This window comes from Salvelinus namaycush, chromosome 19 (assembly GCF_016432855.1).
Source record: "Salvelinus namaycush isolate Seneca chromosome 19, SaNama_1.0, whole genome shotgun sequence".
NCBI classification, from domain to species: Eukaryota; Metazoa; Chordata; class Actinopteri; order Salmoniformes; family Salmonidae; genus Salvelinus; species Salvelinus namaycush.
Window position 1 is genome coordinate 17728604 of NC_052325.1, and position 26647 is coordinate 17755250.

The window sequence follows — 26647 nt, forward strand, 5'->3', positions numbered from 1 at the left end:
AAATTTGAAAATGTTCTCTTTTTTTTAACCCATTTTATTGAAAGATTTTTATTTTTATTTTTCAGAGTTTTATAATAAAAGGACTGTGTTTCGGGAGAACAGAGGGCAGATGCGCGGAGCCTTTTCAGACACGGAGGAGGTCTTGGATCAAGCCAACAATTCATCCATCAAGCCATCTTTTAAAAAAAAGCTGAAGTTCCAGAATGTGTTAGAGGGGGAACCTGCTGTGTTTAGATGCAGATTGGTAGCTTTCCCAACCCCAACCATAATATGGTTTCATAACAATAGACAAATTCATAAAGAACGCCGTCGGAGAATACGTACAGAGAGCACTTTGCACATGCATGAAACTAGTTTAGTCATTGATAGTATAAAAGACAAAGACTCCGGCAGTTACAAAGTAATGGTTATTAACACAGAGGGGTCTGCAGAGTCCATATCATCACTTCTGGTGTCAATGAGGGAAGCACAAGAAGGCAATGATCTAAGTCACATTAGATGGTCAACTAGACTTCACGGAAGCCTAGACTCGTTGGTTGATCAAAAAAAGGAGAGAAAATGCAGGGTTAACTTGAGATGTGTTGGGTCTCCATTTGATCAAAAGTTCAAACCTAGCGGCAGATCTAGATCTAAGGATGCACCGGTTCGCACCTTGCACTTCAGAAGTTCATCACCAACAAGAGGGAAAGATAAAGAAACTAATCTGAATGAAACAGCATCCGAACGAGCCCTCTCTCCACCTTCTATATTTGGTGGAGAAAGAGTTACTAGGTCTGAAAGGTTTAACGACAGATACAGTGATATCTACTGTGACAGACACACTGGCAGATTCAGCGACAAGTTCAGTGACAGGTGCAGTGATAGATTCAGTGACACAGAAAGCCTCCACGAAGAGGTAAAAGCCAAGCTTGGCCTGTTACAAAATGCAGTCAAACGAAAAAAGAGCCTCTCTATGTCTACGCTGTCATCATCAGAGTTTGACTTGGAGTCAAACGCGAGTGAAACCAGCTATGCAGATTATGTTGATCGATTAAGGGTCAAGAAGCCTGCCTCCTTACCTGGAGACTTGCAGCATGCTCGACCTTTTGAAAGAAACGTTAGAAACGATAAAGTGTCTGCCGAATTCTATGGTAGATATGACAGAATTCCCACACATTGTGCTGAGTCAACACAGCCCCGCGTGAGACATTCATTTGAACCTCAGTCTCGAACTAGGGCCATTCAAATGTTAAAAGGTGATCTACCAGCGACAGGAAATGAAAAATACTTTGATGAAGGAGTCTCTGAAACACATATGGATAAAACGGTCCTTACTCCAGGGGAACCTCAACATGAGTTAGGATTCGAACATAAGATAGGTAAGGATTTAGAAAATCAAGGTGCACACTACATAGGAAATCAAGGTGAGGACTATTTAGGAAAGAAGTTGTCTGAAGACTTGAAGACAAAGATGGAGGGGCCATTTGTCTTTGCTTGTCCTGAAACAAGGAGATCTCTAAACATTGCTGAAAAGGATGAATTTTCCAGAACCAGCTCAAACAAACCACTGAAGGAAATTTTTTCCAGTAAGACGACTAATATACAAGAGGATACTGTGAAGAGCACTGAAGAACAATTTGAAAAACAACCCAGCTTTGCAGAAAACCGGTATGAGAACATTGAGAGTGAATGTGAAGATAAACTTTTAGCCTTGCGGATTAGAAAATGGCAAAAAGGAATGCAGATGGACCAAGAGGAACAGTTTAAGCATGAAACAGACCATTCAAAGGCAAGGGATTTGCCATACACGCAATCCAAAATATTATATGGTGAGGAGGTAGAGAGAAAAACAGACACAAAAACTGTCAGTGTCAATGAGGAGAAATCTTGGGAAGAGCATAATCCATCCCTGGAAAAGGTCTGCTTAACCCGGGAAAATGTGTATGGATTAAAGAGTGGAACTGAACAGAATTTGTCCCTTTCCCAAACCAAAGACGAGAGTGCCTGTGAGAAGAAAACAGGAGAAGAGAACACTGTATCACAAGAAAAAATCCATGAATTGAATTTGTCCCATTCCCCAAAAGAGAGGCATGTCAATATGTATGGTGAGGAGGTAGATAGAAAAACTGCAACAGAAACTGAGGCATTAAATTTCCAACATTTGCCCAGTTCTCAGAAAAAGAGTCCTGCAGAAAGTAGTGAGGTAACATGGGAAGAGCACCATTTATCTCTGAAAAAGGTCAGTTTATCCCTGGAAAATATTGCCCCTTTCCAGAATGTTTCACTTTCCCAATCAAAAGAGAGGAGCGCCAATGAGAAGAAAACAGGAGAAGAGCACCATTTATCCCAGGAAAATATTTATGGAATGAAGAGTGAACCTGAACAGAATTTGTCCCGTTCCCCAAGTGAAATGCGTGCTAGTGAGAAGAAACACCAAGAAGAGCAGTGTCTTTTATCCCGGGAAAAGACCCACAAAAGTGAAATGTTTGGGAGTGAGGAAGAGGCTCTGGGACATCGAATCATTAAATGGCAGCAAGACGTCTTGACTGAGCAAGGGTTTGCTGTTGACTTGGATTCTGATTGGGTTGGTGCAGAGTACTCACCATATATCGCTAGAAAAGTGGCTGAGTCAAAAATGGCTGCTGAAGGCATTACTCTTGGATCAACCGCTCACTCTGAGGCAGATTCAACGAGAAGAAGAAAGCCTTCCCCAGAAAAGACAGACTATGAAAAGTTACTGACTGAGGATGTTTCTCATGGTTTCAGAGATGAGAGAAGGTCCTCACTAGAAAAGACTGTAAAGGAACATGTCCTTACTGAGAATGATATCCCTCCTGAATACAGATATGACAGGTCTTCACCAGAAAAAAAAACGAATGAAAAGTTCCTTACTGAGGATACCCCTCATGAATACAGAGATGTAAGAAGAAAGTCTTCTCCAGAAAAGACAACAAAGGAAATGCTTCTCCGTGATGCTAGAGCCCATGAAGGTCCAAGAAGGCCTTCTACAGAAAAGACATCAAAGGAAAGGTTTCTGAGTGAGCATGCCCCTCATGACTACAGAGATGAAAGAAGAAGATCTTCGCCAGAAAGGACAGCAAAGGAAAAGTCCCTGAGTAAGGATGTCCATCATGATTTCAGAGATGAAAGTTTCCAATGGCCCCCTCCTCCACAAACCGTTGTAGATGAAACAAGGCTGCAGACAACAGAAAGTGAGTATTTTGTGAGCGAAGAGGAAGCTTTGGCTCAGCGCATCTTAAAATGGCAAGAAGACGTTCTCACCGAACAAGAAGAAGCTGTTGAATTAGAGTCCAACTGGGCTTTGGCTGAACATTCACAACACTCAAAGAAAAGCGATGCCAGTGGACCTCATGAAGGTTCCTCTAATGAACCTGTGAAAGAACGCTCACCTGTGAAAGAACCCTCACTTATGAGACAACATCACATTGGTCAGTATGAAAGTTCCTCTTTTGAACCAGTCTCTCATCAGAATGAGAAGTCTCGTACAATGTCTCTTGGGTCCTCGCATGTGAAAGAGCACTCTCCTGTGAAAGAATATTCACCTATGAGACAACATCGGATTGGTGAGCATGTCTCTCAAGAGGATTGGGCTATGGCTGAACATCGTAGGAGAACTGATGTCAGTGGAGATGATGCCAATGAAGGTCCTTCTTATGAACCTGTTTCTCATCATATCGAGAAGTTTCATCAAATGTCACTTGGGTCTCACTCACCTGTGAGAGGGTCCTCATCAGTTAGAGAAACCTCACCTGGTAGAGAGCCCTCCCCTGGCAGAGAACGCTCACATGACAGAGGTCAATCACCTGTGAAAGAACCTGGTAGAGAAGCCTCATCTGGGAGATGCTGTTCACCTTTGAGAGAACTTCACATTGGTCAGCATGGCTCTCAAGCTGAAGTTGGTGCGGAAGGGCCTTCCAATTGGGAATCTGACTTGAGACACAATGAAAATGTGGCTATTAGGACTGCAGAGAGGAAAGAAGGACATAGAGAAATGCTATCAAAAGAAAACCTTCACCAAATAGACATGCCTCAGAGGACTAAAGAAGTTAAGACTTCACCAAAAACTTCTGTACCTATCTTTGTGAGAGAAATCTCATCCTTGAAAGTAAAGAGGGGAGAGATGACAGACTTTAAATGTAGTTTTCGGGGAGACCCTCAACCAATTGTCACTTGGCTCAAAGATGACCAACCAATCGGTCAAAACCCAGACTTTGATGTTCTCACCAAATTGAACGAAACAACGCTAACCATCTACTATCCCACTATATACCATGAAGGGACATTTAGTTGTGTTATAACTAATACATTCGGAAAGTCAACCTCCTCTGCTACACTAGAAGTTACTGAAAGTAAGCAATTAAGAAAATTGCCATCGCCAGAGGCCTCGTACAAAGTGAAAGTGACAACAGAGTATGAAATGAGTGAAGAAGATCTTGACCAAATGATTGACGATGAACTTGAATCGTACAATGGTGTTGAAATGGATGAGAAATCTTTACTACAGGTGCCACAGGCTGTCTTGCACAGACCTTGTGCTTCAGACACTTCACAATATTCTTGTTCTCCTGTCGAGATCAGGATCACTGCTCCAACACCAGTCCCATTCGAAATGATTGGAAAAGACACAGAGATGTCTGAGGACGATGGCAGTTCCCATCCTATGAAACACAAATTCACATTCTGCTATGATGCCGCGCAGGTAGTAAGTGAATCTGAGAAGATAAGTTCTTCAGAAGGCCAAACCGGAAAGGTTGAAATCAGATCTGATGTGTCCTTCCAATCTGCTGTGACTATTGCTAGATCTTCTGAGGTAGAAGCAACCATGGCTGGTCAATGGGAACAACATATACTATCTGGAAATTCTGAAGATTTGAGGCAGTCCCCTCTGAGTGATACTGGGCATATTTCTGACCCGACATTGATGCAGACTTTGGACAAATCTGTAGGTTCCCACAACCCTAAGGATAATGTTTCAGAATTAGCTAGATCAGAGGCAGACATGGCAAATGAGAGCAAACAGCATATACTATCCAGATTTTCTGAAGATTTGAGGCATTCCCCTCTCAGCCATACTAGTGATATTACTGATCAGGCATTAATGCAGGAGCTGGACAACTCTATAGGTTCCCACAGCCCTGAAGAGTATGTTTCAAACGTATCTAAACCAAAACAAAGTGTTTCAAAAGAAGCACCTACTATTACTGGGTGTGGTCTGCAATCATCTGCTACGCCAGTCAAAGTGTCACAAATGAAGCAGGCATTTGAGGCACCTGGGTTGTCAGAGGCACCTGACTTGTTAGATACCACTTCTGTTGATGAAGTGAAAAAGTCCACAGAGTCATATTTCCCTGAGGAGTATATCCCAGAGGTTGCAATCCATCTTGATCATGATGATAAGTCATTGGCAACTAATGTTGTGGAAGGAACTCCACTGCAGTCCAAACAAAACAGTATGTTAGTAGAAGGTAGTGATACACAGATTCCGAGAGCAAAGTTAATTTCAGCCAAAAGTGGGCCAGAGGTTGTGTTACTAGGTGGTGCACAGATTTCTGCCAAAGTGAAATCAGTCTCCCCCAAATGTGCCCCAGAGGGTGTCCAGGCCATGTCTGATACTCTGGAGGAAGACAATGAAATCTGTATGATTTCTGGAGAAACTGTTGAGGAAGCTGACATAATTGACACCCACAGTCACTTAAGTATAAGAGAGGTGCAGGTGTCACCAACGCTTGTCAGACCTGAGGCAGTTAAGGCAGTAAAGACTAGCCATTCAACAGAATGTATGGGACCTCATGTAAAAGATCAAAATATGATAGAGGACAGTCTTTGTGAAAAAGTCCCAGTGTTGGTGACCCCAGATGATGTTTCAGCGTCAGTCTGTGATGAGTCTGTAAAGATAAAAAGATTATCTGGCTCATTTGCAGCTCCAGAAATTCATAGATTGGACACTCAGTCTTCTGTTGGCAATGACATGACTGATATTAATGAAAACTTGTCTCTATCTGAACTCTCAAAGGATAGCGCGTTTGTCAGTGTTACTTGGGCACATAGTGAAATTGTTAGTGAAGAAACAGCAGAGGAAAACGAGGAACATGCTGTTGCTGAGAGTGGTGAGCTTTCAGTGGTTTCAAAATCAGTTAGCGTCAAGCTCAAAGGAGATGGGTGTACAGATTATCTTGCTGCACAAGGTCCACAACATCAAGCAGAGGCTAAACCGGAAAGTGCTGATCTAAGTACGGCTGTCAGTGAAGGTGCTTCAGGTGTGACCTCACTTGAGGAGGAGGTAGTGACCTTCAGTACTGTTTATGACTACTACCACCCACCAACTGAATGGGGCAGACCCTTATCACCAGAGTCAGATATGTCCATTGAGTGTGGTAGCACATTTAGTGAGGAATTAACAGAAATTGAGCAGTTCTATACTCCAGATTCTTCAAATGAAAATTTGCAGCTCCCTAAAACTCCAGAATCTTTCCACACTCCTGAAACTGAAACCCCGGCAGGTTATATGACCCCTAATGAGTATGCCTTCTCTCCTCTTGAACGTAAAAGACCATCCACTGACTCCAGTGAGAGGTTATTTTCTCCTGCTAAGTTCTTGAGGTCACCCGATGATGAGGGCATTGAGACAACACCCCCTGCATTTAGATTAGATGAAGGACGTTTCCTCTCAGAGCGTGCCCTTGGCCTTGGAGGACTACAGGAAAAAGTCCAGGGAATCCCTCCGGCTTTCCTCAAACCTCTCACCAAAAGGAGAGTTTTTGAACATGATTCGTTATCGTTTTATGCTGAGTTGTTTGGGTTGCCTTCACCTGAAGTGAAGTGGTTTAGAAACAAAACCCAATTTGTTGCAGATGAAAGGATTACAATGGACAGAGATGGTGACAATATCTGGCTTGTTATTCAGAACATTACGAAAGCTGATCAAGGTGAATATATTTGCGAAGCTGTTAACTATGTAGGAGAGGCAAAAAGCGTTGCACTAGTTGTAGTTATATCCAACGAGGCCAGATATATGCTCCCACCACCATCAGTCACCCATCAGCATGTGATGGAGTTTGATGTTGAGGAAGACGATGACTCATCGAGGTCTTGCTCCCCTCAGGAGATTTTATTGGAGGTGGAGTTGGATGAAAATGAGGTTAAAGAGTTTGAGAGACAGGTGAAGATAGTTACCATGCCAGAATACACCGCTGACAATAAAAGTATGATAATATCACTCAATGTTCTTCCGAGTATGTACGAGGAGAGTGGAGTTGACTTTGTAACGCAGGAAAGGGATGATTTGAAAATAGCTTTTGAGGTTACAGAAATGCCGCCTCGCTTCATCAACCCAATTTGTGATATGGAAACCCCTGAGAATACAACTGTAATGTTTGAGTGTTCTCTGATGGGAATTCCATCACCCATAGTATCATGGTTTAAAGGTAACAAAAAGATCCCTCACAATAACAATAAATACTTACACTCATCTGATGGAGACAATCATTTTCTTAAGATTAGGAACGTCAGCGCTCATGATAGTGGAATATACACCTGCCGGGCCATCAATGTGGTTGGGGAAACTCTTTGCAGGGCATCTCTTCTTGTGTTGAATCCTAAAAGCTTTATAGGAAAAACAAGAGGGAGAGAATTGACAGCTGTGTCTCTTGGTAGTGCTAAAGTTCAGCCTCAAAAGTTTGACTTGGTTGTTGGGACTGAGTTTGACGGTGAGCAGGCATCAGAAATAGAGCTGGAATTTGAATTTGAGCAGGAAGCTGATGAATCACAAAAGGCTGTTAGACTTGTAGCCATGACGAACAATGAGATGAGCGAGCAGGGACAGAAATATGTCAGTATCAACTTTGGCGTTTTCGCAGAGCCCGCCAAAGATGATAAAATAGTTTTCAAAGGAAAGTCATCAGAATTGTGTAGTTTCCGGTTTCAAATGACTGAAACTCCACCAAAATGCATTATTCCTTTGACAAACGTCACTGCAGCAGTAGGAACTCCAGTGGTCCTCCAGTGTTTAGTGAATGGTAAGCCTCATCCCACCGCTGAATGGTACAAAGATGGCGATCCAGTGAAAGACACTCGGTACATAATCCAAGAGAAAGCATCTGGACATTTTAATTTGATCATCACAAATGTCACCCAAAAGGATGCCGGAGAGTACAAGTGTCTTATCCAAAACAAAGCTGGATATACTGAAACAACTGGTTTGTTGAACGTGTTCTAACCTCTTCATGTCATTTGTTTTCATGTTGACGTTGAACTCAATTCAAATGTTTTTATTGTATGTAAGAAAAGTCACTTTTATTCATTATAATGTGACAATTGTGAAAAATGTTCTGAAATTAAGTGTAGATCCTATTTATTGTGTATAGTGTGTAGTCACTTCACACATCAGAATGATTATACATGTTATAATCATGTTTGGTGAAGGGGAATGTTTGCTTTTCAAAACAGTTTAAAAAAATGTTATTGCATATTGTTTTATTTAAGGTGACAAAATGCGTATGAATACTTACCACCCATGTGTAATCAAAACATTGTTATCAAGGCATTCGTGTTAGGCCCATATTAAGATCTTGTATCAAAATGTCCAATGTTTTAATAGCCAAATATTTCAAATTAATCATATACGTATGCATCCATGATAACTCAGTGTTGTTAGCATGATAGAGTATATGTTATTCTTTATGGCGTAGTGCTTAGAATCACTGATGTGCAGAGTTTAGTTAGTTTTATTTATCTTTTGATGAATGAATGATTTTGAAAACAATCTGGTACACAACAAAAACATTTATCGAACACAATTAAAATGTATTGTAGAGTATATTTTTTCATTAGGACCACAATGTAAAATTTCACCATTCAAAATAAAACCTTGGGGTTGGCTGTAAAATCGTATTTTTTAAAAGGTTCATTATATACAAACTGTGTGTGCTGTAAATACATGTATGATTCACTGTATATTTAAGAGGCAATTGTATTCTTAATGAATACTATATATTTGGGGTTATAAAATATTCACAAATTTGACTGATCTGAATGAACAAGCAATGTATTCATTTGGAAATGGGAGTAATTGAAATACATTATTTATTTGTACAGAAATCACTTCAGTTTGTCTCTAACAGTTTTTATTTATGTATAAATAAAGGAGGTATATGCTGATGTAAATTATTGTATGGTGTTGTCTTGATATCACCCTTTATGCTTATGCAACGGACACACAACTAACCAGCATGACCCTTTCTTTTATGGAAACTTTATCTCAATCTAACTCATTATTTTTTACTCAGAATATTCTAGCTCGACTGTGACAACAGTGGAAGAAGAACAAGAATTCTACACTTCTGGCCTTAAGTTACCTCACAAAACAAACGCTATTCTAGTACTTTAGAGATTTTTTTTTAAAAGCCTATCTTTTTGACCCAACTCTCACCAGCAGCTGTCAATGTTGGAGAGGCAGCTAGATTTACTATCACAGTATCTGGCCTTCCAAAGCCTACTGTTTTGTGGTTTCATAATGGGAAAGTCATTACTTCATCAATTTACAAATTGGTTCATGAAAAAGATGAGTATGCTTTAATAATATCTGAGGTAAAAACAGAGTATGAAGGTGAGTACTCTTGTACAGCTAACAATAGATTTGGCCAGACAACCTGTACTACTTACCTGGAGGTGAGAAAGAGAGCTTCAACTACAGCTGAGCAATGGGTTGAAACATTTTTCAAAGCCACTGGCCAACCACCTAATTTCACTAGCCAAATCAAACCTATAAAATTCCAAGAGGGAGGTGAGGCTTACTTTAAGTATAAAGTAACCGGTGAACCAATTCCAGATGTGCAGTGGTTTAAAAGTGCTCATCAAATTCAGTGTGGTAAGTCTTGCATTATAGTGAACAACCCAGATGGCTCTGGCTTCATCAACATGAAGGGCATCCAACAGCAGGACAGTGGTCTCTACACATGTAAGGCTTCCAACCCATCTGGGCAGGCCTCTTGTAGTGCTGATCTAATTGTGTTTAAAGAGTCTGTCTCTGTATCTCAGCATAAGGAACACATGGTTGTTCAAAAAGGTTATAAAGTATCCATGTCAGCTGAACAAGCTACAGAGTCCCACTTGTACGAGGTCAAACTTCCTGGAGAGGCCAGGGCCAGCATTCAGGCAGGACATCAGATGGTGTACACCATTGGCACAGAGGACAGCCACGTTGTAAAAACCCTTAGAGAGTTGGATAACTCAGCGGCTACTTTCCAAAAAGAGAAGGTCACCCATCAGGCTGCAGTTCTGCAGTCACATGAGGTACAAGAGAGAGTGTCTGTGCGTGTCACCCTTCCACTTCAAGTTTCAGTAGTTCCTAGGAAACAGCTCCGTACAACTGCCTTTCATACATCTGCTGTTCAGGAGAACCCAAAGCTCACAAACCAGCACTGTGACCGTATCCAAAGCCCAGAAGTCATAGAGCGTCTATCTTCAAAAGAGAAGCATTCAAAATTAATGTCTGCCTCTTCTGAGGAGATAACCACCTTGGCGAGTGTAAGCACGGAGATATCAGGTGACAGGAATGCAGATAAAGTAAAGCCAACCTCCGAGCCAAAACATCTTGTCAGTAGTCATCAAGTTGAATCCCAACTGTCAATTTTAAAAGAACGATCACAAGAAATTCTCAAGCCACAGGAGGAGAAAAGTAATAAAGTCAAAGAAGGCGTTAAGATATTGTATTCCGCTATGTCAACTGAAAAACAGATGATTCCTGAGGGACATACAACAGATGTGCCCTCTGCTGATTCTGCTCTTCAATCTTCAGTGACAAAAGGATTGTTCAAACCAATTCTCGCCTTAGTTTCGGAGACTAAACAAGCATTATCAAAAGAGACTAAATTCACCATGCAGAGACCGGATGCAGAGAAGGCTCTCCTTCGTAAGGATTACATTATGAAATCTGCGCTGACAGCTGAGGAGAAGCAGATGTTACAAGCGGACCACACAGAACAAGTGCAGAGTTTAGAAAGTGCTATCTCAGTATATTCTCAGGCAGAAGGTGAACAGGTACTGCATTTGGAGATAATCAGAGATCAGGATATCCTACCATCCGAGGAACCCTTTACTTGTGAGAAACCAGCTGTAGAACAAGCAGGTGCCAGGAAAAGCCCTACTCTTTTACAAACAGTAACCCACAATGAACGGAGATCTGTAACTTGCGAAGATACCACTGAGTTTGAGGCCAAGAGAGACACAATGACCATTCAGCCCCAAAAACAAACCCCTACCCCATTACATCTTCAATCAGTTCATCCAGAAGGTGCCTTAACCAAAGAGGGAATTATTACCATTGAAAATCCAGACCAACAGACAGCAACACAGAAGCAGGAGAAAGATAGAAAACATGCAGCAACCTCAGAGGAAAGAAGGGAGCTTAGCGCAGATTATTCCAAAGATCTTGATGTGTCCGTGACAGGAGTTCAGTCAGAGCTTAGAACAGAACCCAGACCACAGAACATTCTTCAGGTCACTTAACAGCCCATGCAGCTACCCAAAGAAACACCATTTACTAGTGATGTCAAACAGCACCGTGCATTAATCCAAAAAGAAGATTGTTGGAACATCATACATCATACAAGTGTGGCAGATAGTCAAGCATTAGAGGAAGGACATACTGTGAGTTTAACAGCTGTTGACAAATGTACATGCAAAACCAAAATAGAGCCTACAGTACCTATTGAGCCCATACAAATAGTGAAGAATGAGATCGCAACTGAGAGTAGTGCACTTCTGGAAGCTACAGATCAAGATTTTGCCATCCTTAGACAGGATGGCAAAAGTCAGTCAATAACGATGGATGAAAAGTGTATGTTGATCGGTGAAATGTCCCAACAAATAACCAAATCAGAGTCGACAACAGTGAGTGTTAAAACTCAGCCCAAAATGACTGTTTTCATCTCAGAGTCTGGAGAAAGTCAAATTCTTCCAAAGGAGCTCACATTTGTTATTCGGTTTCAAAAACCAACAAGTTTGGACATCAGACATCAGTTGAAAGATGCACTTCAGTCTGCTGTAGCTCTTGATCAGCCACTTATACTAGCAGATGTTGTTGGAAGTTTGGAGGCTAATAAGGTACAGGAAGTGAAGGTACGCAAGGAACCGAAACATGCAATGTTCACTTATCTTATCACAACACCAGGTGCCCCTATGGAAATAACAATTGTATTTGAAGGTCAATACCCCCAGACTGCAGATCTAAGGACTGAATTCCAGGCAGCTTTCTACTCAATTGTCTATCGCGAGCAGCATGTTCTTACATCTGACCAACCCGGCACAATGCAAATCAACAAGCCCCAAAGACTACAGGTTAGCAGTGCAGCTTCCAAAGAAATGCTGTCATCGTTAGTGGAGACTGTCAAAGTAGCAGAGAGTGTAGTTGATTTTTCATCACCTAAAGCTCAGGCTGCTGCACGAAAGGAACGTAGTGTGGTGCAAGAGTCCAAAGTAACTCAATCCAAATTGGGTGCTCCAGCAATGAAAAATGTAATGTCACATTACGTTACATACACAGTTCAAGTGTTCAAAAGAACATGACACATACACACTTACAATCATGAAAATTGTCAAGGAGAAGCACGAAGTAGAGTATTTATTTGAGGCTGTGAATGAAGCTGGAAAGACCACAACATCATCAAGACTCACAATTGATTCCAAAGGTTGGATAATGAGGATAGTTTTATTTTTACTCATCACCATACACATAAAGAACTACATTTTTCTAATGTGACATTACATTTTTTTCTCATCTTGGCAGCAAACTCATACTTTATTTCATATATTGAAATGTATATAATTGTCAGAATGCTTTTACCATACTTTCAATCCACCACTAATTCACCTTAGTATTGTTCTATATCATTATCCACATGCTTATTTATTCTATATCATGCTCAGGTATTTTCACTTTTCATGCTTATAAAAAAAGTTAGCGTCACCCATTAACTATTACATTTCACTCTTGGCCATTCTCCACTTGGCACTGAAAACTTTTTGCATGTTTTCAAGAGCAAATTTGTCATGGTTTCATTATTCATGATGTGATGAAGTCACTTTCCTTCTTCCTCCTCTAACCATTCCACCATTTCTTCACAGTCACTCCTGGAATGTATCCCACCATACCGTTGCATTCCACCATCCCTGTTCCAGCTCTGTGCACTTGTTTACATGTTCATTTTCGCATTATTATCTACCTGTGTACTAATTTACTTTTATTTTTGTGCACATTATAGTGCCACCTGTTTTCAGGTACAAAATCATTCCCCTGGAGATCAATGTTGGCAGCGGAGCCAAGTTCGAATGTGAAATTGAAGATGCACCAAATGTGAACTTCAAATGGTTCAAGTCTGGCACTTCGATCAAAGAGAGTGCAAATTGCTGCATCCTCAGTCGGCAACTGACATCTTCATTGGAGCTCCTGAGCCCAACCAAAGCTGACAGTGGTGAATACACCTGCAAGGCTACAAACCAGCATGGCAGTGACACCTGTGCTGCCATACTGACAGTGACTGGTGAGTGAACTGTTTCCTTTAACATTATTTATACAACTGTATGTACAGTATATTGATGTTTTCTTTTCAGGTTTAATGTTAGACAAAGAATTGTAATGTGCACCTGTTGTCTCAACCTTTGTATAGTGTACCGGTTTGTCATGTAAATTAGGTATCCATATCCTATTACCTTTTCCCTATCTTTAATTACTTTTTATAGAGATGTACCCGCCAGTATTCAGTACAATGCTTGAGCCCATGACTTTATACGTGGGCAAACAAGCATCATTCCAGTGTGTAGTTACTGGCTCTTCGCCAATGACTATTGTCTGGCACAAAGACAATATTGCTGTTTCTTCTTGGGGGAACTATCAGATAACGTCTGACAAGACCAAATACTCCCTACAAATCAAAAATCTTCAGCTGATCGATCAGGGTACTTACCTTTGCAAATCATCGAACAGCGTTGGCACTGCTACATGCAGTTCAGAGTTGAGGGTTATCAACAAACCCAGTTTCGTAAAGACCTTCGAGACCTCAGTGTCTTCAGCCATTGGTAATACACTGAGGCTCGAAAGTCAAGTGGACGAGGACACTGGAGTGACCATCACCTGGATAAAGGATGGCAAAAAGCTCCATCAAACAATGGACTGTAAACAATCTTTTGAAGAAAAGGTTGTTGTTCTTGAAATTACTAAGGCAAATCTGAAAGATTCAGCGAAATATGTCCGTACAGCTTCAAATGATTCTGGGAGTTTAACTTGTTCTACGATGTTGATGGCACAAGGTAAGGTCTTTAAGTTGATTTCTTGTCGTAATGCAGTGTGTGTGTGACTACAGATACTAGTTTAGAAAATGCAACCGTTTAAATAAAAAAGACTGATCATTTAATTATATTTTAAGACACTAATGCTATGCAGCTACAACATATTCGTATGTTATTTTTTATGTCACAGTATTCTCTTTGGTGGTTACGTATTGGTTATTGTTTGACAACACGTTTACTGTTTTGCAACGCAATACTTCTTTCAGAACCCCCAACCTTTGTTAAGAAAATGGAACCAAAGCTAATGTGGAAGCAGGGCATAGCTGCTCGGATGCAGTGCACAGTCAAAGGATCAGATGAACTCAAAGCTTCCTGGTTTCTGAATGACAACGATCTCAGTGATGGAGATAAACATACAATCACTTTCAAGGCTGGTCTTGCAACTTTGGAAATAATTGATGTAAATGTGTTAGATAGCGGAAACTACACTTGCGAGGTGTCAAACGAAGCTGGTAGTGAGAGCAGCATCACTGAGTTATCTGTAAAAGGTTTGCCACCATTACATATTTTATTTGCTTAAAATTATTTTTCAACAAATCACAAATTACAGATAGCTGTATTTTATTTAATCTGATCTTTACTCTTAGATACCCCTTCCTTTCGAAAAGAATTGCAAATGGTTGAGGCAGTGAAGGGAACTCCTGCCGTACACACATGTGAAATTACAGGAACAGCTCCGTTTGAAATCATCTGGTTGAAGAATAAGAAACCGGTCGTCGCCACAGATAAAAAGTATAAGATCATCTATCAGGAATCCATTGCTCGTTTGGAGTTCTGCTCATTTGAAAGTGCAGACATTGGAGATTACCAATGTTGCATAGCCAATGATGTTGGTCAAATCACCACTAAGACGCTGGCCAAACCTAAAGGTTGGTATAGCTGGTAAATAGAAAACTCATATTGATTTGTCTAAATATGTTTTCTAAATAACATGGTTAATCGATTATATTTGTATAGAACAACCAACATTTGCGAAGAAGATTGAAACCATTACAGCAACATTGGGATATTCTGTGAAACTGCAGGGCACATTGAAAGTCTCACCCCCCATTTCCATCAAATGGATGAGGGACACTGAAATGTTGAGAGATGATGATCCAGATATCAAAATGACATTTGAGAACAACATTGCTATTCTGTCAATAACAGCTGTTGCCATTAGCCACGGCGGCAAGTACACTTGCCAAGCAGAGAATGAGACTGGACAAAACAAATATGATGCCACTCTAACAGTTCAAGGTTGGATAACAACTATTGAAACATTTATATAAAACATATACATAATTTATAAATTTGTAACATTTACACACATAATACTCTTGTGACAACTAAATCTAATTCATTTGACTTTATTGTAGAACCTGCTAAAGTCTTAGAGAAAGCAGAATCCATCAATGTGACTTCAGGGGACTCTGCAACATTGGAATGCAAAATCGCTGGAAGCCCAGAACTTAGAGTGAAATGGTTCCATGATGGAAAGGAGATGAAAGGGAATCGAAAATATAAAATCACTCTAAAAGATAATATTGCCATCTTAAAGATTATTGCGTCTGAAAAAGCAGACTCTTCCGAATACAGGATGGAAGTGTCCAACCGTGTTGGAAAGGACCAGTGCTCTATTACTGTGCTGGGTTAGCTTTTCTTCTTCGCTACTTTTAATAGTTTGTTTTCATGAAATCTATTTTAACTTGCAGTGTGAAGTAACATTTTCTTTCCAATAAACAGATCATATCATACTACCCTCTTTCACAAAGTCTCTGAAAAGACTTGATAGAATTATGGGTAAGGATATTTCAATGGATTGCAAAGTATCTGGATCCCAGCCTATGATTCTGTCTTGGTTCAAAGATGAGAAAGAGATAAAGTCTGGAGATGGATATCTACCTGAATTCAAAGACAACTCAGCTGCACTGAAAATGACTAAATTGGAAAAGGTTGATGCTGGAGTGTACACATGCCGGGCAACAAATTCTACAGGATCTAAAGAAAGCAGTGGAACCTTATATGTCAAAGGTTTATAAAGCTTAAGTCATTTTCTAGCCCTATGTCACACTCTCACATCCAATTGAAGTAGGCCTATCACATTTTCTAGGGATAATATGCTGATGAAAAATAAATATTTTCTTCTTCTTAACGGATTTTAGAACCTCCAGTTTTCACATTGAAAACTGACAACCAAGATGTTGTACCAGGATCTGTAAGGGCTGTCGATCTCCTCATCCTCGGACGAGGAGAGGAGAGAAGGATCATCAGACCAAAATGCAGCATTCGGGAAATAAGCCATCTCTTTATTAGAATACGACGGCAACACGAAAACAAAACACTTACAAAATTACAAAACAAGAAAACGACGTAGACGAAACCTGAACATGAACTTACAAAACTAAACGTAGAACTCACGGACAGGAACAGACTACATCAAAACGAACGAACAGCCAAACAGTCCCGTATGGTACAGACATGGACGAAACAGGAGACAATCACCCACAAACAAACAGTGAGAACACCCTACCTAAATATGACTCTTAATTAGAGGAGAACGCAAAACACCTGCCTCTAATTAAGAGCCATACCAGGCAACCAAAACCAACATAGAAACAGATAACATAGACTGCCCACCCAAAACACACGCCCTGACCATAAACACATACAAAAACAACATAAAACAGGTCAGGACCGTTACAGAACCCCCCCCTCAAGGTGCGAACGCCGGGCGCACCAGCACAAAGTCCAGGGGAGGGTCTGGGTGGGCAGTTGACCACGGTGGTGGCTCAGGCTCTGGACGCTGTCCCCACACCACCATAGTCACTCCCCGCTTCTGTCTTCCCCTCCCAATGACCACCCTAAAACTAACATCCCCTAAAAGAACGGCCAGCACCGGAAGAAGGGGCAGCACCGGGACAAGGGGCAGCACCGGGACAAGGGGCAGCACCGGGACAAGGGGCAGCACCGGGATAAGGGGCAGCACCAGGATAAGGGGCAGCACCGGGATAAGGGGCAGCACCGGGATAAGGACCAGCACCGGGATAAGGGGCAGCACCGGGATAAGGGGCAGCACCGGGACAAGGGGCAGCACCGGGACAAGGGGCAGCACCGGGACAAGGGGCAGCACCGGGACAAGGGGCAGCACCGGGACAAGGGGCAGCACCGGGACAAGGGGCAGCACCGGGACAAGGGGCAGCACCGGGACAAGGGGCAGCACCGGGACAAGGGGCAGCACCGGGACAAGGGGCAGGTCCCGGCTGATATACTCAGGCAGATCCTGACTGAACGGCTCTTGACGCTCATGGCTGGCTGACGGCTCTCGACGCTCATGGCTGGCTGACGGCTCTCGACGCTCATGGCTGGCTGACGGCTCTCGACGCTCATGGCTGGCTGACGGCTCTCGACGCTCATGGCTGGCTGACGGCTCTCGACGCTCATGGCTGGCTGACGGCTCTCGACGCTCATGGCTGGCTGACGGCTCTCGACGCTCATGGCTGGCTGACGGCTCTCGACGCTCATGGCAGGCTGACGGCTCTCGACGCTCATGGCAGGCTGACGGCTCTCGACGCTCATGGCAGGCTGACGGCTCTCGACGCTCATGGCAGGCTGACGGCTCTCGACGCTCATGGCAGGCTGACGGCTCTCGACGCTCATGGCAGGCTGACGGCTCTCGACGCTCATGGCAGGCTGACGGCTCTCGACGCTCATGGCAGGCTGACGGCTCTCGACGCTCATGGCAGGCTGACGGCTCTCGACGCTCATGGCTCTCTGACGGCTCTGGCTGCTCATGGCTCGCTGGCGGCTCTGGCAGATCCTGTCTGGTTGGCGGCTCTGGCAGATCCTGTCTGGTTGGCGGCTCTGGCAGATCCTGTCTGGTTGGCGGCTCTGGCAGATCCTGTCTGGTTGGCGGCTCTGGCGGCTCCTGTCTGGCGGGCGGCTCTAGCGGCTCCTGTCTGGCGGGCGGCTCTAGCGGCTCCTGTCTGGCGGACGGCTCTGTAGGCTCATGGCAGACGGGCGGCTTTGCAGGCTCATGGCAGACGGGCGGCTTTGCAGGCTCATGGCAGACGGATGGCTCAGACGGCGCTGGGGAGACGGATGGCTCAGATGGCGCTGGGGAGACGGATGGCTCAGATGGCGCTGGGGAGACGGATGGCTCAGATGGCGCTGGGGAGACGGATGGCTCAGATGACGCTGAGGAGACGGATGGCTCTGACCGGATAAGGCGCACTGTAGACCTGGTGCGTGGTGCCGGAACTGGAGGCACCGGGCTAAGGATAAGCACCTTCCTACTAGTGCGGGGAGCAGGGACAGGGCACACTGTACTCTCAAAGCCCACTCTATAACTGATGCGAGGTACCGGCACTGGTGACACCGGGCTGAGGACAAGCACATCAGGATTAGTAGGGGGAGAAGATACAGTGTGTACAGGGCTCTGGAGACGCACAGGAGGCTTAGTGCGTGGTGTAGACACTGTAGGTACTAGGCTGGGGCGGGGAGGTGGCGCCGGAAATACCGGACCGTGGAGGCGTACTGGCACTCTTGAGCATTGAGCCTGCCCAACCTTACCTGGTTGAATGCTCCCGGTCGCCCGACCAGTGCGAGGAGGTGGAATAACCCGCACCGGCCTATGTAGGCGAACCGGGGAAACCATGCGTAAGGCAGGTGCCATGTATGCCGGCCCGAGGAGACGCACTGGAGACCAGACGCGTTGAGCCGGCCTCATGACACCTGGCTCAATACCCAATCTAGCCCTGCCAGTGCGGGGAGGTGGAATAACCCGCACTGACCTATGCACTCGTACAGGAGACACCGTGCGCTCTACTGCGTAACACGGCGCCTGCCCGTACTCCCGCTCTCCACGGTAAGCCTGGGAAGTGGGCGCAGGTCTCCTACCTGCCCTTGGCCCACTACCTCTTAGCCCCCCCCCAAGAAATTTTTGGGTGTTACTTACGGGCTTTTTGGGCTTCCGTGCCAGACGCGTTCCCTCATAATCTCCGGTAGCCTCTGCTCTCCTCAGTGCCTCCAGCTGTTCCCATGGGAGGCGATCCCTACCAGCCAGGATCTCCTCCCATGTGTAGCAACCCTTTCCATCCAATATATCGTCCCAAGTCCATTGCTCCTTTCTCTCCTGTCCCTTACTCCGTTTATTTTTCCCTTGCCGCTTGGTCTTAGCGTGGTGGGTGATTCTGTAAGGGCTGTCGATCTCCTCATCCTCGGACGAGGAGAGGAGAGAAGGATCATCAGACCAAAATGCAGCATTCGGGAAATAAGCCATCTCTTTATTAGAATACGACGGCAACACGAAAACAAAACACTTACAAAATTACAAAACAAGAAAACGACGTAGACGAAACCTGAACATGAACTTACAAAACTAAACGTAGAACTCACGGACAGGAACAGACTACATCAAAACGAACGAACAGCCAAACAGTCCCGTATGGTACAGACATGGACGAAACAGGAGACAATCACCCACAAACAAACAGTGAGAACACCCTACCTAAATATGACTCTTAATTAGAGGAGAACGCAAAACACCTGCCTCTAATTAAGAGCCATACCAGGCAACCAAAACCAACATAGAAACAGATAACATAGACTGCCCACCCAAAACACACGCCCTGACCATAAACACATACAAAAACAACATAAAACAGGTCAGGACCGTTACAGGATCTACCATTGTCTTGAAGTCTTCTTTCACTGGAACAGCTCCTTTTACGATTAAGTGGTTCAGAGAGGACAAGGAGATATCAAGTGGAGGCACATTTTCTATCAAGAAGGAGACCTACTCAAGTTTTTTGGAATTTCACCCAGTAAAACCCACCGACTTGGCTAAATACACATGCCAAGTGGCCAATGACGCTGGAACGGTGGCATGCACGGCTGTCTTGTTTGTGAAAGGTGCCATTTCCTCATGTACATTCCCAGCTCAATATGCATTTGTTGTTCTTGCATCAATGTTGGTTTACTTGTCTGATAATCAATGTCAAACTCTTTTTTAGAACCTCCAATGTTTGTGATGAAGCTTGAGTCTACGAAACTAGTGGTGAAAGGAAGTGCTGTGAAGCTGGAGTGTAAAGCAACCGGCACCCCTGAGATCATTTTTAAGTGGTTTAAGAACGAGATTGAGATGAGACAAAATGAGAAATACAAAATGGCTGTTACCAACTCAGTTGCCTCACTGGAGATTGCCAACTGCTCTGTTGATGATAGTGGAGATTATGTTTGTGTGTCATCAAGTGATGCTGGTAGTGACCGCTGCAGCAGCAGAGTTACAGTTAAAGGTTTGTTGAGTATTCTGTTTTTTAGATTCATAAAATGTTATTTTATGATTGTATTCTGACTTCATTGCCATTTTCTTTTAGAACTTCCAATATTTACGAGGACCTTTGAATCCAAAGAACTTATCAAAGGGTCTAATATTATGTTGGAAGGACAGCTTGCAGGCTCCGCTCCATTCAACACATCTTTTTACAAAAACACAAAGGCGATCAGAAATGATAAAAGACACAAGATAGTCTTAAAGGATGACATAGTTACCCTCCAGATGTTGGCAATTGAAGCCGGAGATGCTGGAAAATATCAGTGTACAGTAGAAAATGAAGTTGGGAAGTCATCTTGTGATTGTGAAATGACACTGAAAGGTTGGTGTGAAAACCTTACTTTTAAGTATATTTATCTGTTAATTTCGGTATACTTTCAGTTAAAATGTTCTATGCTTTTCCGCCTATAGAACCGCCATCATTTGCACAAAAGATAGAGAATATGAATTCCCTAGTTGGCAGTGAGATTTCTATGCAGTGTACTCTGAAAGGATCAGTACCTATGACTGTGTTATGGCTGAAGGATGACCATGAGGTCAAAGATGGTGAACATGAGCAGATGTCCTTTGAAGACAGGACATCACTGCTGCGTATTTCAGATATTCAAACAAAATATGCTGGGAAATATACTTGTCAGGCCAAAAATGAAGCTGGCAGCCAGAAATGCTCTGCGTTATTGGTAGTCAAAGGTTGGTTGACGTTTATGAGGATGTTTTTCAGTTTGGATTTTATACTCTGATGTTGAAAACTCATTGTTTAATGTTATATTTATCACAGAACGAGCAAATATCACTGAACTTCAGTGTTGGTTCTCAGGAACCAAGGTCCTTAAATCAAAAAGGCTGAAGGATGGAAGAGAGCTGACATCAGGACAAAGATACAAAGTGCAAAGCACAGATAATAGCTCTGTACTAAATATTCTCCATACAGAGAAAAGCGATAGTGGAGATTACACCTTTGCTCTTTCCAATGATGTTGGAAGCAGTACTTGTGAAGCCACAGTTTCTGTCCTAGGTCAGCTAATTTATAAATATTTTAATCAATATTTTGAGCTTTTTGTACAGGTATACCTGATTGGACAGTATTCTCATTACTTTCTTTTTTATTTATGCAAGATCAAATCATGAAACAATCTTTCACAAAAAAACTGAAGGAAACGGAGAGTATCAAAGGATCATTTGCCCACTTGGAATGTCTTTTGTTTGGCTCTCTGCCCATATCTGTAATCTGATACAAAGATGAGAAAGAGATCAAGACTGCTGATATTGTGAAGAGCTCAAATGTGTCTTTCAAGTGTCAAGTCATTGGCACAAGTCCGTTTGAGGACCTGTGGCACAAGGATTTAAATGAAATTAAATCCAGCACAAAGCACAGCTTCTCACAAGTACAGGACATTCTGAATCTTGAAATACAGAAATGTGATGGTGTAGATGTTGGTGAATATGATGTTGAATGCTTGTTCAAATTAATTGCAAAATATCTGGATCTCTTCCTATCACTGTGGAATGGCAGAAAGATGGGAACAGAATTGACGTTGGTGGAAAATATAAACTTGTTCGTCAAGACATTTCTATGTCTTTGGAAATCAGACAGTTAGAGAGAGCTGATGCCGGCACTTACTCTTGCAAACTGACAAATAAAGCAGGAAGTGTTGAATGCAGTGGGGCAGTGGTGAAAGGTCAGAATTGATCAAAATGATATATATTTTATATATTTCTCTCTCGTGTTAGGGTCAGGCCAGCTGATTAACTTGGTTGCCATTGTTTCTTTAGCGCCACCAAGCTTTGTGCTGTTGCCTGAGTCTCATACAGCCCTTCCTAACTCCAACATGCGATTTAAGAGCACGTTTAAAGGAACACCTCCTTTCACAGTGAAATGGTTTAAGGATGACACTGAATTGATCACTGGACCATCATGTTTTATCGGACTGGAAGGATTATCTTGCTTCTTAGATCTTTACTCAGTTGGAGTTTTGCAAAGTGGAATTTACTCTTGTCAATTTAAAAATTATGCTGGCATTGAAAGATGTAGTGCCGCTTTAATGGTGAAAGGTTGCAACATGCTCTTATTTAAACTAATGCATTGGCTTCCATCTCCCCATTTTTCCTCAACTGGCTTCGATTATTCCGTCTGTCGTCGATTGCTTTTATCTGTGCTCTATTGCTTTGCATTTTCACAGCTCCTCCACCACCTCCTTTTCACAGCTCCCTGACCAGTTCACAGCACCTTTACCTGCTCCTCCATCACACCAACAAATGTTGTGTCACTCTTCCCATTTCCCTTGACACATTCTTCTTGCCTTTACTCCTTAACAGATTCATCAAATCACATCTTTTTGCAGTTCTTTGCAAGCCTCATATTCTTTCACTGTGTCAAGGTGCATGTGCTTCAATAAGCTAATTTTGCAATATGTTGGCTTTGCAGAACCTCCTGAATTTGTGCTAAAATTGCCAGTCACAAAGTTTGTGAAGAAGTGCGAGCCACTCCATCTTGAATGCAAAGTTAAGGGTGCGCCCTCTCTGCGAATGCAGTGGTACAAAAATGACACTAAGATCACAGATGGTGACAACTATAGAATATCATTTGTTGACTCAATGGCAGTCCTTGAGCTGCGCACCACAAGATTTGATGACAATGGAGTCTACACCTGTGAAGCAACCAATGACGCTGGAAGTATAAGCTGCAGCACAACTCTTAGAGTCAAAGGTTAGCCAGTAATAAATTACATTGGATTTTGATGTTTTCCATATTCCATTTAATATTCCATAATAATCCATTATTAGTATAGTGTCTGTTGGTGGTATTACACCGGTATGTATTTGAAGGTTTGCTGCGTGTAGCAAACAGCTGCTTCTTAACGATTCTCAATGTTTTGTAGACGCACCATCTTTCCTCAAAGTACTTCGGCCAATTGAAGGAATGAAAGGAAAGGATGCTAGCCTACACTGTGAGATGTTTGGCACAGCACCCTTTGAGATTACCTGGGCCAAATACAAAACGCCACTAAAGGAAAGTAGGAAATATAAGATTGTGAATGAGGTTACCGCTGCCACTCTTCATATAATTGGATTGGAAGCTTCATATTTTGGAGAATATAAGTGCAAGGCACCAAACAGTATAGGATATGAAACATGCCGTACTACAGTTAAACTCAGAGGTTAGTAGAAATGCGTCGTCGGTGGGTATTTTTTCCCAATTGATCCAGCTTTTAACCATGAATTACTCCTTCATGATGATTTTTTTTTCACCTCTCCATTTTTGTCCTCTCTCAGAACCACCAACGTTTGTGGAGAAATTGTTGAATACGACATGCACATTGGGTGAAGAAGTCACCCTGACAGCCACTGTCAAAGGCTCTCAGCCAATGACTGCATCTTGGATACAGGATAAGGATCACATTCTCAGAGATGGTGACATCCAGAAAATTACCTTTGAAAACAACCAGGTCCCTCTTAAAGTCTTTAAAGCAGACTCACTGGTAATGGGCAAATACACGGGCCAACTCCGAAACGATGCCGGAGTTGTGGAATGTTTTTCTAACATAACTGTATTAGGTTTGTACATTTCCATTTGGTCTCTAATTCCATTTTCTCCCCTAATTCGCTTAATTTTTTCCCCAGTCATTGCTTTTTTAAATTATTCCGTTTCTGTAAGCACACCTCTGCTCGTGTTCTTTATTTTCAGAACCCGCTAAAGTTGTGGAGAGACCAGAGTCTTTCAGCGTGACTGCAGGTGATATTGCAGCTCTAGAAGTCAAAGTGTCGGGGACACCAAAGCTGAAACCAAAATGGTTTAAGGATGGAGTCGAGCTTTCCTCTGGCCAGAAGTACAACATCTCCTTCTCAAAGATGATCTCCAGCTTGAAAGTGTTGTCTGCAGAGAGGATTGATATGGGAGAATATACATTTGAGGTCAAAAATGAGGTTGGCAGTGATCTCACCAAATTAAACCTCACTGTCCTAGGTTGGTAGCCCCTTCCTATACACAGTATGATATGACATTTTTCTAATTGTCTAATTGCCTAGTGTTTTGCCTAATGCCTGGTTACTAACCCTGTCCTCCTATAACAGATAAAACCATACCTCCAACATTCACACGGAAACTGAAGGAATCTCAACCTATTGTTGGAAAAGCTGGAGAAATGGACTGCAAAGTCTCTGGTTCTGCACCTTTCACCATTACCTGGTACCATGATGAAGAGGAGATCAAAACTGGACCAAATTATGAGATTGCATTCAGTGACAACACCTGCACACTTAAAGTGCCCACTCTTAAGTGGTCTGACTCTGGAGTGTATAAATGCAAAGCCGTAAACAAGGCCGGAACCAATGAGACCAGTGCCTCTTTCATTGTGAAAGGTCAGTAAATATACATTACTTGTTTGGGCTTCGTAATTGCTATTGATTTTTGATGTAACTGATTTAATGTCAGATGTCTGCAAGCTAAAAAGTATGTATTTTTTCTATTTAGAACCTCCTTCTTTTGTGATGCCACCTCAGCCATTGGAAGCAATGCCTGGCACAAATGTAACTTTCTCAGCAATTGTCAAAGGAAGTGCCCCACTGAAACTGAAATGGTTCAGAGGCACAAAGGAAATTGTGTCTGGAAAAGGCTGTGAAATTGCTCTACGGGACAATACAGCTACTCTGGAGCTATCCAAAATTGACAAATTCCACGCTGGAGAGTATACATGCCAGATTATTAATGATGCTGGGAAGGAAAGTTTCCTAGTTAACCTGTCTGTGAAAGGTTGGTCAATAATTGAAAATAATATTTTTATTATATATTTTTATTAATAGAATTAAAACAACATTCACATTTTTTTATCAGAATGTGGACTAATAAACTTCTGTATGATTTTACTCAGAACCTGCTAGCTTTGTTAAGAAGCTGAACGACCACTCTGTTGAAAAGGGAAAATCATTGATACTTGAGTGCACATACACTGGAACCCCAAAGATATTTGTCACCTGGTATAAGGACGGCAAACAGCTATATGCCTCTTATAAGCACCACGTCACTACCACAGAGACCTCCTGCATCTTGGAGTGTTTAAACAGTGACGATAAGGAAGCAAGTGGGGAATACGTTTGTGAAGTTTCCAATGATGCTGGAAAGGATACCTGCAAAGCACAAGTGTCCATTTTAGGTTCGTTTGCCTAAATTGACCTGGTAATTTATTGGGATTGTCCTATGCTGTATATATCTGATGTACATGTGCATGTTTCTGATTTAACTGTTTATATCTGTCACTTTAGAACCACCTCATTTCATTGATCATTTGGAGCCAATGGAAGTTACTGCTGGTGATGCAGTTTGTTTGAAATGCCATGTTGGAGGAACCCCTGAAATTAAGGTGGCTTGGTTTAAGGCCGACGGAAAAGTGAGGTCCTCCCCTACTTGCAAAATAGAGTATTCCAAAGGCATTGCTTGCTTGAAATTGAGCAAAGCAGCCGAGGCTGATATTGGTGAATACACATGCAAAGCTGAAAACAGAATAGGATCAGCCTCATCCAGCTGTCGTCTCTCTGTCCAAGGTGATGCCCTTTGTCTTTTTTTAGGAATGTTCTCTTTTTAATCAGAAAATATTCAGCTTTGACTCTGCATTGGTTATGAAATTAACAACTAGTTTGAAGAATTTTCATAATTTTTTGCAGCTAATGTCATATTGTTTGTTAAATGATCCTATTTTCAGAGGCAAAAACGCCACCTACCTTCCCCAAGAAAATAACCAGCATTCAACAGACTGAAGGAATGGAAGTCAAATTTGAGTGCCGTGTGGCAGGCTCCTCGCCCATTGAGGTCTCTTGGCTTAAAGACGGTGAAACTGTGAAATCCAACGACTATACCATGAGTTATGATGATAACACTGCTGTCCTACAAATATCCAGAGGTCAAATGAGACACTCTGGGGAATACACTTGTGTTGCTACCAACAGTGTTGGGACTGCATCCTGCAGAGCCAAACTCACGCTTAAAGGTCGGTCAGT

General features: G+C 42.5%; 1 pseudogene; it reads left to right on the forward strand.

The window, feature by feature from the left end:
* The window catches only part of LOC120063920, a 178527-nt pseudogene that overhangs the window by 32271 nt on the left and 119609 nt on the right, over nt 1–26647 (forward strand).